This window comes from Arachis ipaensis, chromosome B3 (genome assembly GCF_059453495.1).
Source record: "Arachis ipaensis isolate K30076 ecotype BB chromosome B3, ASM5945349v1, whole genome shotgun sequence".
NCBI classification, from domain to species: Eukaryota; Viridiplantae; Streptophyta; class Magnoliopsida; order Fabales; family Fabaceae; genus Arachis; species Arachis ipaensis.
The window spans coordinates 94,820,435-94,834,734 of NC_142438.1; the positions used below are offsets into that span (position 1 = coordinate 94,820,435).

At 38.5% G+C, this 14,300-nt stretch overlaps 1 non-coding gene across 1 annotated transcript; it reads right to left on the bottom strand.

Annotated features, from left to right (window-relative positions):
• Window positions 1-5,176: 5,176 nt before the first annotated feature.
• On the bottom strand, window positions 5,177-5,284 carry LOC148571636 (small nucleolar RNA R71). The gene has a single exon (XR_015908764.1). It is a non-coding gene; the product is annotated as a small nucleolar RNA R71 (small nucleolar RNA).
• Between the last annotated feature and the right edge of the window lie 9,016 nt (window positions 5,285-14,300).

The window sequence follows — 14,300 nt, forward strand, 5'->3', positions numbered from 1 at the left end:
TTTTTCGTTTTCTCTATGTTAAGTGCTTCATGATCATTAGTATTTAGTAACTTTCTCTTAAAGTTATGAATGTCCTATGAATCCATCACCTCTCTTAAATGAAAACTGTTTTAATTCAAAAGAACAAGAAGTACATGAGTTTTGAATTTATCCTTGAACTTAGTTTAATTATATTGATGTGTTGACAATACTTTTTGTTTTCTGAATGAATGCTTGAACAGTGCATATGTCTTTTGAAGTTGTTGTTTAAGAATGTTAAATATGTTGGCTCTTGAAAGAATGATGACAAGGAGACATGTTATTTGATAATCTGAAAAATCATAAAAATAATTCTTGAAGCAAGAAAAAGCAGCAAAGAACAAAGCTTGCAGAAAAAAAAATAGAAAGAAAAAGAAAAAGCAAGCAGAAAAAGCCAAAAGCTCTTAAAACCAAAAGGCAAGAGCAAAAAGCCAATAACCCTTAAAACCAAAAGGCAAGGGCAAATAAAAAGGATCCCAAGGCTTTGAGCATCAGTGGATAGGAGGGCCTAAAGGAATAAAATCCTGGTCTAAGCGGCTAAACCAAGCTATCCCTAACTATGTGCTTGTGGCGTGAAGGTGTCAAGTGAAAACTTGAGACTGAGCGGTTAAAGTCAAGGTCCAAAGCAAAAGAAGAGTGTGCTTAAGAACCCTAGACACCTCTAATTGGGGACTTTAGCAAAGCTGAGTCACAATCTGAAAAGGTTCACCCAATTATGTTTCTGTGGCATTTATGTATCCGGTGGTAATACTGGAAAACAAAGTGCTTAGGGCCACGGCCAAGACTCATAAAATAGCTGTGTTTAAGAATCATCATACTGAACTAGGAGAATCAATAACACTATCTGAACTCTGAGTTCCTATAGAAGCCAATCATTCTGAACTTCAATGGATAAAGTGAGATGCCAAAACTATTCAAGAGGCAAAAAGCTACAAGTCCCGCTCATCTGATTGGAGCTATGTTTCATTGATAGTTTGGAATTTATAGTATATTCTCTTCTTTTTATCTGATTTGATTTTCAGTTGCTTGGGGACAAGCAACAATTTAAGTTTGGTGTTGTGATGAGCGGATAATTTATACGCTTTTTGGCATTGTTTTTAGTATGTTTTTAGTAGAATCTAGTTACTTTTAGGGATGTTTTTATTAGTTTTTATGCTAAATTCACATTTCTGAACTTTACTATGAGTTTGTGTGTTTTTCTGTGATTTTAGGTATTTTCTGGCTGAAATTGAGGGACTTGAGCAAAAATCAGATTCAGAGGTTGAAGAAGGACTGCTGATGCTGTTGGATTCTGACCTCCTTGCACTCAAAGTGGATATTCTGGCGCTACAGAACTCAAAATGGCGCGCTTCTAATTGCGTTGAAAAGTAGACATCCAGTGCTTTCCAGCAATGTATAATAGTCCATACTTTGAACGAGTTTAGATGATGTAAAAGGGCGTTGAACGCCAGTTCTACGCTGCTGTCTGGAGTTAAACGCCAGAAACAAGTCACAAACCAGAGTTGAACGCCAGAAATACGTTACAACCTTGCGTTCAACTCCAGAAAGAGCCTCTGCACGTGTAACATTCAAGCTCAGCCCAAGCACATACATAGTGGGCCCCGGAAGTGGATTTATGCATCAATTACTTACTTCTGTAAACCCTAGTAGCTAGTTTATTATAAATAGGACTTTTTACTATTGTATTAGACATCTTTGGATTATATTTTGATCCTATTGATCACATTTGGGGGCTGGCCATTCGGCCATGCCTGGACCTTTCACTTATGTATTTTCAACGGTAGAGTTTCTGCACTCCATAGATTAAGGTGTGGAGCTCTGCTGTTCCTCAAAGATTAATGCAAAGTACTACTGTTTTCTATTCAATTCAACTTGTTCCGCTTCTAAGATATTCATTCGCACTTCAACCTGAATGTGATGAACGTGACAATCATCATCATTCCCTATGAACGCGTGCCTGACAACCACTTCCGTTCTACCTCAGATTGAATGAGTATCTCTTGGATCTCTTAATCAGAATCTTCGTGGTGTAAGCTAGATTGATGGCGGCATTCATGAGAGTCTGGAAAGTCTAAACCTTGTCTGTGGTATTCCGAGTAGGACTCTGGGATTGAATGACTGTGACGAGCTTCAAACTCGCGAGTACTGGGCGTAGTGACAGACGCAAAAAGAGGGTGATTCCTATTCCAGTATGATCGAGAACCTCAGATGATTAGCCGTGCTGTGACAGAGCCTTTGGACTATTTTCACAGGAGGATAGGATGCAGCCATTGGCAAGGGTGACGCCTCCAGACGATTAGCCATGCAGTGACAGCGCATCGGACCATTTTCCAGAGAGGATCAAAAGTAGCCATTGACAACGGTGATGTCCTTACATAAAGCCAGCCATAGAAAGGAGTAAGACTGATTGGATGAAGACAGCAGGAGAAGCAGAAGTTTAGAGGGACGAAAGCATCTCCATGCATTTATCTGAAATTCTCACCAAGGATTTACGTAAGTATTTCTATCCTTATTTTATTATTAATATTCGAAAACTCCATAACCATTCTATATCCGCCTAACTGAGATTTACAAGATGACCATAGCTTGCTTCATACCAACAATCTCCGTGGGATCGACCCTTACTCGCGTAAGGTTTATTACTTGGACGACCCAATGCACTTGCTGGTTAGTTGTGCGAAGTTGTGATAACAAGTTGAGATTACAATTGAGCGTACCATGTTGATGGCGCCATTGATGATCACAATTTCCTGCACCAAGTTTTTGGCGCCGTTGCCGGGGATTGTTCGAGTTTAGACAACTGACGGTTCATATTGTTGCTCAGATTAGGTAATTTTCTTTTTGTTTTATTTTCAAAAAATTTTTTAAAAAAAAAATCTTTCAAAAATTTCTCCTTTGTTATCGAAAAAAATTTTAAAATAAAAATGTTTTCAAAAACATATTTTTCTTCAGAATTTTTAAGAATGAATTCTAGTGTTTCATGAAGCATGTTGAAGCTTGGCTAGCTGTAAAGCCATGTCTAATCCTTCTGGGTAGGGAATGTCAGGCGTGTCATGTCTGAGTTACATACTAAAGCTTGGCTGGCTATTAAGCCATGCCTGACCCTTTGATTGGAGCTTTAGACTAAAGTGCATAAGATTCCTGGAATTCATATTAAAAATTTTGGAATCCTTATTTTTCTTTTTCAAAATGATTTTCGAAAAAATTAAAAGAAAATACAAAAAAATCATAAAATCATAAAAATCAAAAAAATATTTTGTATTTCTTGTTTGAGTCTTGAGTCAGATTTAAAGTTTGGTGTCAATTGCATGTTCATCTTGCATTTTTCGAAAAATTCATGCATTCATGGTGTTCTTCATGATCTTCAAGTTGTTCTTGGTAAGTCTTCTTGTTTGATCTTGATGTTTTCTTGTTTTGCATCTTTTCTTGTTTTTCATGTGCATTTTTGCATTCATAGTGTCTAAACATGAAAGATTTCTAAGTTTGGTGTCTTGCATGTCTTCTTTGCATATAAAAATTTTCAAAAATATGTTCTTGATGTTCATCATGATCTTCATAGTGTTCTTGGTGTTCATCTTGACATTCATAGCATTCTTGCATGCATTCATTGTTTTGATCCATAACTTTCATGCCTTGCATCATTTTTCTTGTTTCTCTCTCTCATCATAAAAACTTCAAAAATAAAAAAAAAATTTCTTTCCCTTTTTCTCTCTCATAAATTCGAAAATTAGATTTGACTTTTTCAAAAATTTTTAAAATCTAGTTGTTTTTATGAGTCAAATCAAATTTTCAATTTAAAAATCTCATCTTTTTTCAAAATCTTTTTCAAAAATCAAATCTTTTTCATTTTTTCTTATTTATTTTCGAAAATTATAAAAATATTTTTCAAAAACCTTTTTCTTATCTTTATCTATTAATTTTCGAAAATAATATCAACAATTAATGTTTTGATTAAAAAATTTCAAGTTTGTTACTTGCTTGTTAAGAAAGATTCAAACTTTAAGTTTTAGAATCATATCCTGTGATTTCTTGTGAATCAAGTCATTAATTGTGATTTTAAAAATCAAATCTTTTTCAAAACTAATTTCAATCATATCTTTTCAAAAATATCCTCTTATCTTATCTTTTTCAAAAATTTGATTTCAAAATATCTTTTCTAACTTCCTAACTTCTTATCTTTTCAAATTTTGTTTCAACTAACTAACTAACTTTTTGTTTATTTCTTATCTTTTTCAAAACTACCTAACTAACTCTCTCTCTCTCTCTCTAATTTTCGAAAATATCTTCCCTCTTTTTCAAAATTTCTTTTTAATTAACTAATTATTTTAATTTTTTATTTTAATTTTCGAAAACTAACCTTTTTTCAAAAACTATTTTCGAAAATCACTAACCCTTTTTCAAAAATAATTTTCGAAAATCCTTCTCCCTCATCTCCTTCTAATTATTTATTCATCTACTAACACTTCTCTTCATCTCACATCACTGCTCCTATCCTTACCCTTGTGTTTGGATTCTTCATTCTTCTTCACCCCTATTCCTTTTCTTCTTCTACTAACAATAAGGAACCTCTTTATTGTGACATAGAGGATTCCTCTTCTTTTCTTGTTATCTTCTCTTTCTTATGAGCAGGAATAAGGAAAAAGGCATTCTTGTTGAAGTTGATCCAGAACCTGAAAGGACTCTGAAGAGGAAACTAAGAGAAGCTAAATTACAACAATCCAGAGACAACCTTATTGAAAATTTCGAACAAGTAAAGGAGATGGCAGCCGAACCCAACAACAATAATGCAAGGAGAATGCTTGGTGACTTTACTGCACCTAATTCCAATTTACATGGAAGAAGCATCTCCATTCCTGCCATTGGAGCAAACAACTTTGAGCTGAAACCTCAATTAGTTTCTCTGATGCAGCAGAACTGCAAGTTTCATGGACTTCCATCTGAAGATCCTTTTCAGTTATTAACTGAATTCTTGCAGATATGTGATACTGTTAAGACTAATAGAGTAGATCCTGAAGTCTACAGGCTCATGCTTTTCCCTTTTGCTGTAAGAGACAGAGCTAGAGTGTGGTTGGACTCTCAACCCAGAGATAGCCTGAACTCTTGGGACAAGCTGGTCACGGCTTTCTTAGCCAAGTTCTTTCCTCCTCAAAAGCTGAGCAAGCTTAGAGTGGATGTTCAAACCTTCAGACAGAAAGAAGGTGAATCCCTCTATGAAGCCTGGGAAAGATACAAGCAACTGACCAAAAAGTGTCCTTCTGACATGCTTTCAGAATGGACCATCCTGGATATATTCTATGATGGTCTATCTGAATTGGCTAAGATGACATTGGATACTTCTGCAGGTGGATCCATTCACCTAAAGAAAACGCCTGCAGAAGCTCAAGAACTCATTAACATGGTTGCTAATAACCAGTTCATGTACACTTCTGAGAGGAATCCTGTGAGTAATAGGACGCCTATGAAGAAGGGAGTTCTTGAAATTGATACTCTGAATGCCATATTGGCTCAGAACAAAATATTGACTCAGCAAGTCAATATGATTTCTCAGAGTCTGAATGGAATGCAAGCCGCATCCAACAGTACTCAAGAGGCATCTTCTGAAGAAGAAGCTTATGATCCTGAAAACCCTGCAATAGCAGAGGTAAATTATATGGGTGAACCTTATGGAAACACCTATAACCCATCATGGAGAAATCATCCAAATTTCTCATGGAAGAATCAAAATCCTCAACAAGGCTTTAATAATTGTGGAAGAAATAGGTTTAACAATAGTAAACCTTTTCCATCATCCACTCAGCAACAGACAGAGAACTCTGAACAAAATACCTCTAATTTAGCAAACTTAGTCTCTGATCTATCTAAGGCCAGTGTGAGTTTTATGAATGAAACAAGGTCATCCATTAGAAATTTGGAGGCACAAGTGGGCCAGCTAAGTAAAAGGATCACTGAAATCCCTCCTAGTACTCTCCCAAGCAATACAGAAGAAAATCCAAAAGGAGAGTGCAAGGCCATTGAATTAATCACCATGGCCGAACCTGTGAAGGAAGGAGAGGACGTGAATCCCAAGGAGGAAGACCTCCTAGGACGTCCAGTGATCAATAAGGAGCTTCCCTTTGAGGAACCAAAGGAATCTGAGACTCATCTAGAGACCATAGAGATTCCATTAAACCTCCTTATGCCATTCATGAGCTCTGATGAGTATTCCTCTTCTGAAGAGGATGAGGATGTTACTGAAGAGCAAGCTGCCAAGTTTCTTGGTGCAATCATGAAGCTGAATGCCAAATTATTTGATATTGAGACTTGGGAAGATGAACCTCCCTTGTTCACCAATGAACTAAGTGATCTAGATCAACTGAGATTGCCTCAGAAGAAACAGGATCCTGGAAAGTTCTTAATACCTTGTACCATAGGCACCATGACCTTTGAGAAGGCTCTGTGTGACCTTGGTTCAGGGATAAACCTCATGCCCCTCTCTGTAATAGAGAAACTGGGAATCTATGGGGTGCAAGCCACTAAAATCTCATTAGAGATGGCAGACAATTCAAGAAAACAGGCTTATGGACAAGTAGAGGACGTGTTAGTAAAGGTTGAAGGCCTTTACATCCCTACTGATTTCATAGTCCTAGATACTGGGAAGGATGATGATGAATTCATCATCCTTGGAAGACCCTTCCTAGCCACAGCAAGAGCTGTGATTGATGTGGAAAGAGGAGAACTGATCCTTCAATTAAATGAGGACAACCTTGTGTTTAAAACCCAAGGATCTCTCTCTGTACCATTGGAGACGAAGCATAAAAAGCTTCTCTCACTGCAGAGTCAGCCAGAGCCCCCACAGTCAAACTTTAAGTTTGGTGTTGGGAGGCCACAACCAAACTCTAAGTTTGGTGTTGAACTCCCATATCCAAACTCCAAGTTTGGTGTTGGGGAGTCTCAACAATACTCTGAACATCTGTGAGGCTCCATGAGAGCCCACTGTCAAGCTATTGACATTAAAGAAGCGCTTGTTGGGAGGCAACCCAATTTTTATCTAATTCTATTTTTCTTGTTCTTTCATGTTTTATTAGGTTCATGATCATGTGGAGTCACAAAATAAATATAAAAATTGAAAACGGAATCAAAAACAGCGAAAGAAAAATCACACCCTGGAGGAAGACCTTACTGGCGTTTAAACGCCAGTAAGAAGCATCTGGCTGGCGTTCAACGCCAGAACAGAGCATGGTTCTGGCGCTGAACGCCCAAAATGGGCAGCATCTGGGTGTTTGAACGCCAGAATTGCACCCTGGAGAAGAGCTGGCGCTGAACGCCCAGAACAAGCATGGTTCTGGCGTTCAACGCCAGAAATGGGCAATAAATGGGTGTTCAACACCCAGAACAAGCACCAATCTGGCGCTGAACGCCCAGAGTTGTGTGCAAGGGCATTTTTCATGCCTAATTTGGTGCAAGGTTGTAAATCCTTGAACACCTCAGGATCTGTGGACCCCACAGGATCACCTCAGGATCTGTGGACCCCACAGGATCCCCACCTACCTCCACTCACTTCTTCTCACCCCTCTTTCACACAATCCCATAAACACTCTTCTCCAAAACTCTTCACCAATCACCTCAATCTCTCTTCCCTATCACCACTTCACCACTCACATCCATCCACTCTTCCCCATAAACTTACCTTATAAACTCCACCTACCTTCAAAATTCAAAATCAATTTCCCACCCAAAACCCACCCTTATGGCCGAACCTTACCCCCCTCCCTTCCCTATATAAAGCCCTCCATTTTTCTTCATTTTCACACAACACAACCCTTTCTTCTCTTCTTAGCCGAAACACAACCCATTCTCCCTCTCCTCTATTTCTTCTTCTTCTTCATCTACTCTTCCTTTTCTTGCTCGAGGGCGAGCAATTTTCTAAGTTTGGTGTGGTAAAAGCATAAGCTTTTTGTTTTTCCATTACCATTGATGGCACCCAAGACCGGAGAATCCTCTAGAAAAGGGAAAGGGAAGACAAAAGCTTCCACCTCCGAGTCATGGGAGATGGAAAGATTCATCTCCAAAGCTCATCAAGACCACTTCTATGATGTTGTGGCCAAGAAGAAGGTGATCCCCGAGGTCCCTTTCAAGCTCAAGAAGAATAAGTATCCGGAGATCCGACATGAAATCCAAAGAAGAGGTTGGGAAGTTCTAACAAAACCCATCCAACAAGTCGGCATCCTAATGGTTCAAGAGTTCTATGCCAATGCATGGATCACTAGGAACCATGATCAAAGTAAGAACCCAGACCCAAAGAATTATCTCACCATGGTTCGGGGGAAATACTTAGATTTTAGCCTGGAAAATGTGAGGTTGGCGTTTAACTTGCCTATGATGCAAGGAGATGCACGCCCCTACACTAGAAGGGTCAACTTTAATCAAAGGTTGGACCAAGTCCTCATGGACATATGTGTAGAAGGAGCTCAATGGAAGATTGACTCCAAAGGCAAGCCGGTTCAACTAAAAAGACTGGACCTCAAGCCTGTAGCTAGAGGATGGTTAGAGTTCATACAACGCTCCATCATCCCCACTAGCAACCGATCCGAAGTTACTGTGGATCGGGCCATCATGATTCATAGCATCAGGATTGGAGAGGAAGTAGAAGTTCATGAAGTCATCTCCCTTGAACTCTACAAAATAGCCAAAAAGTCCTCCCCCATGGCAAGGCTAGCTTTTCCTCATCTTATTTGCCATCTATGTTACTCAGCTGGAGCTTTCATAGAAGGAGACATTCCCATTGAGGAAGAGAAGCCCATCACTAAGAAAAGGATGGAGCAAGCAAGAGAGCCCATTCATGGAGCTCAAGAGGCGCAGGAAGCTCATCACCATGAGATCCCGGAGATGCCTCAAATGCATTTTCCTCCACAAAACTATTGGGAGCAAATCAACACCTCCCTAGGAGAATTAAGTTCCAACATGGGACAATTAAGGGTGGAACATCAAGAGCACTCTATCATCCTTCATGAAATAAGAGAAGATCAAAAAGCAATGAGGGAGGAGCAACAAAGACAAGGAAGAGACATAGAAGAGCTCAAGGACATCATTGGTTCCTCAAGAAGGAAACGCCACCATCACTAAGGTGGACTCATTCCTTGTTCTTACTTTCTCTGTTTTTCGTTTTCTCTATGTTAAGTGCTTCATGATCATTAGTATTTAGTAACTTTGTCTTAAAGTTATGAATGTCCTATGAATCCATCACCTCTCTTAAATGAAAACTGTTTTAATTCAAAAGAACAAGAAGTACATGAGTTTTGAATTTATCCTTGAACTTAGTTTAATTATATTGATGTGTTGACAATACTTTTTGTTTTCTGAATGAATGCTTGAACAGTGCATATGTCTTTTGAAGTTGTTGTTTAAGAATGTTAAATATGTTGGCTCTTGAAAGAATGATGACAAGGAGACATGTTATTTGATAATCTGAAAAATTATAAAAAAGATTCTTGAAGCAAGAAAAAGCAGCAAAGAACAAAGCTTGCAGAAAAAAAAAATAGAAAGAAAAAGAAAAAGCAAGCAGAAAAAGCCAAAAGCTCTTAAAACCAAAAGGCAAGAGCAAAAAGCCAATAACCCTTAAAACCAAAAGGCAAGGGCAAATAAAAAGGATCCCAAGGCTTTGAGCATCAGTGGATAGGAGGGCCTAAAGGAATAAAATCCTGGTCTAAGCGGCTAAACCAAGCTATCCCTAACTATGTGCTTGTGGCGTGAAGGTGTCAAGTGAAAACTTGAGACTGAGCGGTTAAAGTCAAGGTCCAAAGCAAAAGAAGAGTGTGCTTAAGAACCCTGGACACCTCTAATTGAGGACTTTAGCAAAGCTGAGTCACAATCTGAAAAGGTTCACCCAATTATGTTTCTGTGGCATTTATGTATCCGGTGGTAATACTGGAAAACAAAGTGCTTAGGGCCACGGCCAAGACTCATAAAATAGCTGTGTTTAAGAATCATCATACTGAACTAGGAGAATCAATAACACTATCTGAACTCTGAGTTCCTATAGAAGCCAATCATTCTGAACTTCAATGGATAAAGTGAGATGCCAAAACTATTCAAGAGGCAAAAAGCTACAAGTCCCGCTCATCTGATTGGAGCTATGTTTCATTGATAGTTTGGAATTTATAGTATATTCTCTTCTTTTTATCCTATTTGATTTTCAGTTGCTTGGGGACAAGCAACAATTTAAGTTTGGTGTTGTGATGAGCGGATAATTTATACGCTTTTTGGCATTGTTTTTAGTATGTTTTTAGTAGAATCTAGTTACTTTTAGGGATGTTTTTATTAGTTTTTATGCTAAATTCACATTTCTGGACTTTACTATGAGTTTGTGTGTTTTTCTGTGATTTCAGGTATTTTCTGGCTGAAATTGAGGGACTTGAGCAAAAATCAGATTCAGAGGTTGAAGAAGGACTGCTGATGCTGTTGAATTCTGACCTCCTTGCACTCAAAGTGGATTTTCTGGAGCTACAGAACTTAAAATGGCGCGCTTCTAATTGCGTGAGAAAGTAGACATCCAGGGCTTTCCATCAATATATAATAGTCTATACTTTGAACGAGTTTAGACGACGTAAAAGGGTGTTGAACGCCAGTTCTACGCTGTCGTCTGGAGTTAAACGCCAGAAACAAGTCACAAACCAGAGTTGAACGCCAGAAATACGTTACAACCTGGCGTTCAACTCCAGAAAGAGCCTCTGCACGTGTAACATTCAAGCTCAGCCCAAGCACATACCTAATAGGACCTGGAAGTGGATTTATGCATCAATTACTTACTTCTGTAAACCCTAGTAGCTAGTTTATTATAAATAGGACTTTTTACTATTGTATTAGACATCTTTGGATCATCTTTGGATTATATTTTGATCCTATTGATCATGTTTGGGGGCTGGCCATTCGGCCATGCCTGGACCTTTCACTTATGTATTTTCAACGGTAGAGTTTCTGCACTCCATAGATTAAGGTGTGGAGCTCTGCTGTTCCTCAAAGATTAATGCAAAGTACTACTGTTTTCTATTCAATTCAACTTGTTCCACTTCTAAGATATTCATTCGCACTTCAACCTGAATGTGATGAATGTGACAATCATCATCATTCCCTATGAACGCGTGCCTGACAACCACTTCCGTTCTACCTCAGATTGAATGAGTATCTCTTGGATCTCTTAATCAGAATCTTCGTGGTGTAAGCTAGATTGATGGCACCATTCATGAGAGTCCAGAAAGTCTAAACCTTGTCTGTGGTATTCCGAGTAGGACTCTGGGATTGAATGACTGTGACGAGCTTCAAACTCGCGAGTACTGGGCGTAGTGACAGACGCAAAAGGAGGGTGAATCCTATTCCAGTATGATCGAGAACCTCAGATGATTAGCTGTGCTGTGACAGAGCATTTGGACCATTTTCACAAGAGGATAGGATGCAGCCATTGGCAAGGGTGACGCCTCCAGACGATTAGCCATGCAGTGACAGCGCATCGGACCATTTTCCAGAGAGGATCAAAAGTAGCCATTGACAACGGTGATGTCCTTACATAAAGCCAGCCATAGAAAGGAGTAAGACTGATTGGATGAAGACAGCAGGAAAAGCAGAGGTTTAGAGGGACGAAAGCATCTCCATGCATTTATCTGAAATTCTCACCAAGGATTTACATAAGTATTTCTATCCCTATTTTATTATTAATATTCGAAAACTCCATAACCATTCTATATCCGCCTGACTGAGATTTACAAGATGACCATAGCTTGCTTCATACCAACAATCTCCGTGGGATCGACCCTTACTCGCGTAAGGTTTATTACTTGAACAACCCAGTGCACTTGCTGGTTAGTTGTGCGAAGTTGTGATAACAAGTTGAGATTACAATTGAGCGTACCATGTTGATGGCGCCATTGATGATCACAATTTCGTGCACCAGTCCACCATAACTATTGTCTTGGTATGCATCGTAGAATGGTCGTTGTCCATGGTATCTTGGAAAGTGTTGTTGCCGAAAGGGTTGATCAGATCCTCGTGGCTCCTTCCATCTTTGATTGTTTTGACCTTGATGCATGTTCCTATTATATCTTCCATTCCTTACAACAACATTGGAACTAAACTTAAATCCAGAGGGGTGAGAACTCATAGTAGCTAATAAAAATTAAAAACAAAAATAAAAACAATTAAGCAAAAGAAAATATTTACAATAACCAATAATAAGGCAAACAATTGTAATTCCCCGGCAACGGCGCCATTTTTGACGATCAGATTTCTGCTAGTAAAGAATTTCACAATTAAATTCCCGTTGTAAGTATAGTTTCTAAACAAACTAAAATCCTTTCGTACAAAAGTTTTGGTTGTCACTTAAGCAAACCCAATAAAATTGATAACCGAAGTATTGAGACATCGGGTCGTCTCTCAAGGAATTACAGGGAAGTATGATTTATTATTGGTTATGGAAAAATATATATTTTTGGGTTTTTGAAATAGGGAACAGGAAAATAAACTGGCAATAAAGTAAATTAATTATCATGAACACCATTGCAAGGTATAAGAACTGGAAATCCCATCCCAGTTATCCTTATCAGGTGTGATGAGAATTATTTATTGCTCCCACTTAGTTAACCCTTACTAAATAAAGGAAAGTCAAGTGGACTAATTAATTTGATTCCTCAAGTCCTAGTCAACTCCTGTGGAAAGACTGGCTTTAGAGGGATCCAAATCAATCAGTAAATTCTAATTTTCAATCAACAGCTGAGTTTGATAACTCAAGTATCACCAATTACTTAACCAAAGCAAAGGGGGAAAAATCTAAATTATTTATATCATAAATAGAAGAAAGCAATCATAAATCTGAAATACCTCAAATTGCATTAAATAGAAATTAAAATCTAACATGAAGAGTTCATAAGCCAATTTGGCTAAATAAGTAATTACCAAGAGAAATAGATAAACCAAAGTACTAGAATAAATAAAAGTAGAAGATAAACTAAATTAAAGGAACATTGAACCTGGAATTGAGAACAAATTGAAAGAAGAAATCCTAAATCCTAAAACCTAAGAGAGAGGAGAGAGCCTCTCTCTCAAGAGAACTACATCTAAAACCTAAAATTATGAGTATGAATGTTGGCTTCAATGAATAATTTTATTCCCCCACTTTATAGCCTCTATTTGATGCCAGGGCATTTTGGCCAATTTCACTGACCTTTTATTTATGGTTTTAAGGTAGTTTCATGCATTTTCTTAGGAAATAAGCAAGTTTTTGGTAAATAGTCACTTACATCTTGATTCAAGTAAACATTGTGAATTTTACATGATTTCATGAGAATTATGCATGAATTAAAGGACAAATTGAATGATGGATGTCTCATAACTTGGATTAGAGCTTTGATGCACTTTATTGCTTGATTTCAGGACAAAGGAAGCAAGGAAGAACCATGTTAGTAGCCATGTCAGTCTAGCTAACGTGACCACTAACGTGGAATGAAGGCTAGCTTGCAACATTAATGAGAAAAGTGATTGCCAATAACGCCTTCGTGAGCCATCATAGCCCACGTCAGTTGCCACGTTAACTATGTTAACGGGGAAGCTAACGTGGAAGAGAAGTAGAACTCCAACGTTAGTGGTAAAAGTAAGTGCCACTAACGTTCCAAAAGGGGCAATTGGCCACGTTAAGAGCCACGTTAACTTAGTTAACGTGAGCTCTAACATGGAAGAAGAAGATGCCAACGTTAGTGACACTCACCTTTGTCACTAACGTTGGACTAAGCCCATATTGGCTACGTTAAAAGCCACGTTAACCTAGTTAACGTGGACTCTAACGTGGAGGGAGCAAGAATCACCAACGTTAGTGACACTCACCTTTGTCACTAACGTTGGAGATGGCTATCAATACCACGTTAGAAGTCACGTTAACCTAGTTAACGTGAACTCTAACGTGGGAAGTAGGGGCGTTCTGAAGCGTTAGTGACAAAGGTAAGTGTCACTAACGCTCTCGAAGATTTGGCAAGCCTACGTTAAAGGCCACGTTAACTATTCTAACGTGAACTCTAACGTAGGGAGAAAGGGGTACTCTTAACGTTATTGAAAAAGGTAAACCCCAGTAACGTTTGCAAAGGGCCAAGGGTCAACGTTAGTGGTCACGTTAGTGCCACTAACGTTGAATTTAACATGGACCACTTTGGGTTAGGAACGTTAGTGAAAAAGGTGATTGTCACTAACGTTCTCAACCCCACATTTTCACTTAACGTTAACACCACTAACGCCCTAAGCTAAAGTCCCTGCCTACTTCACACTTT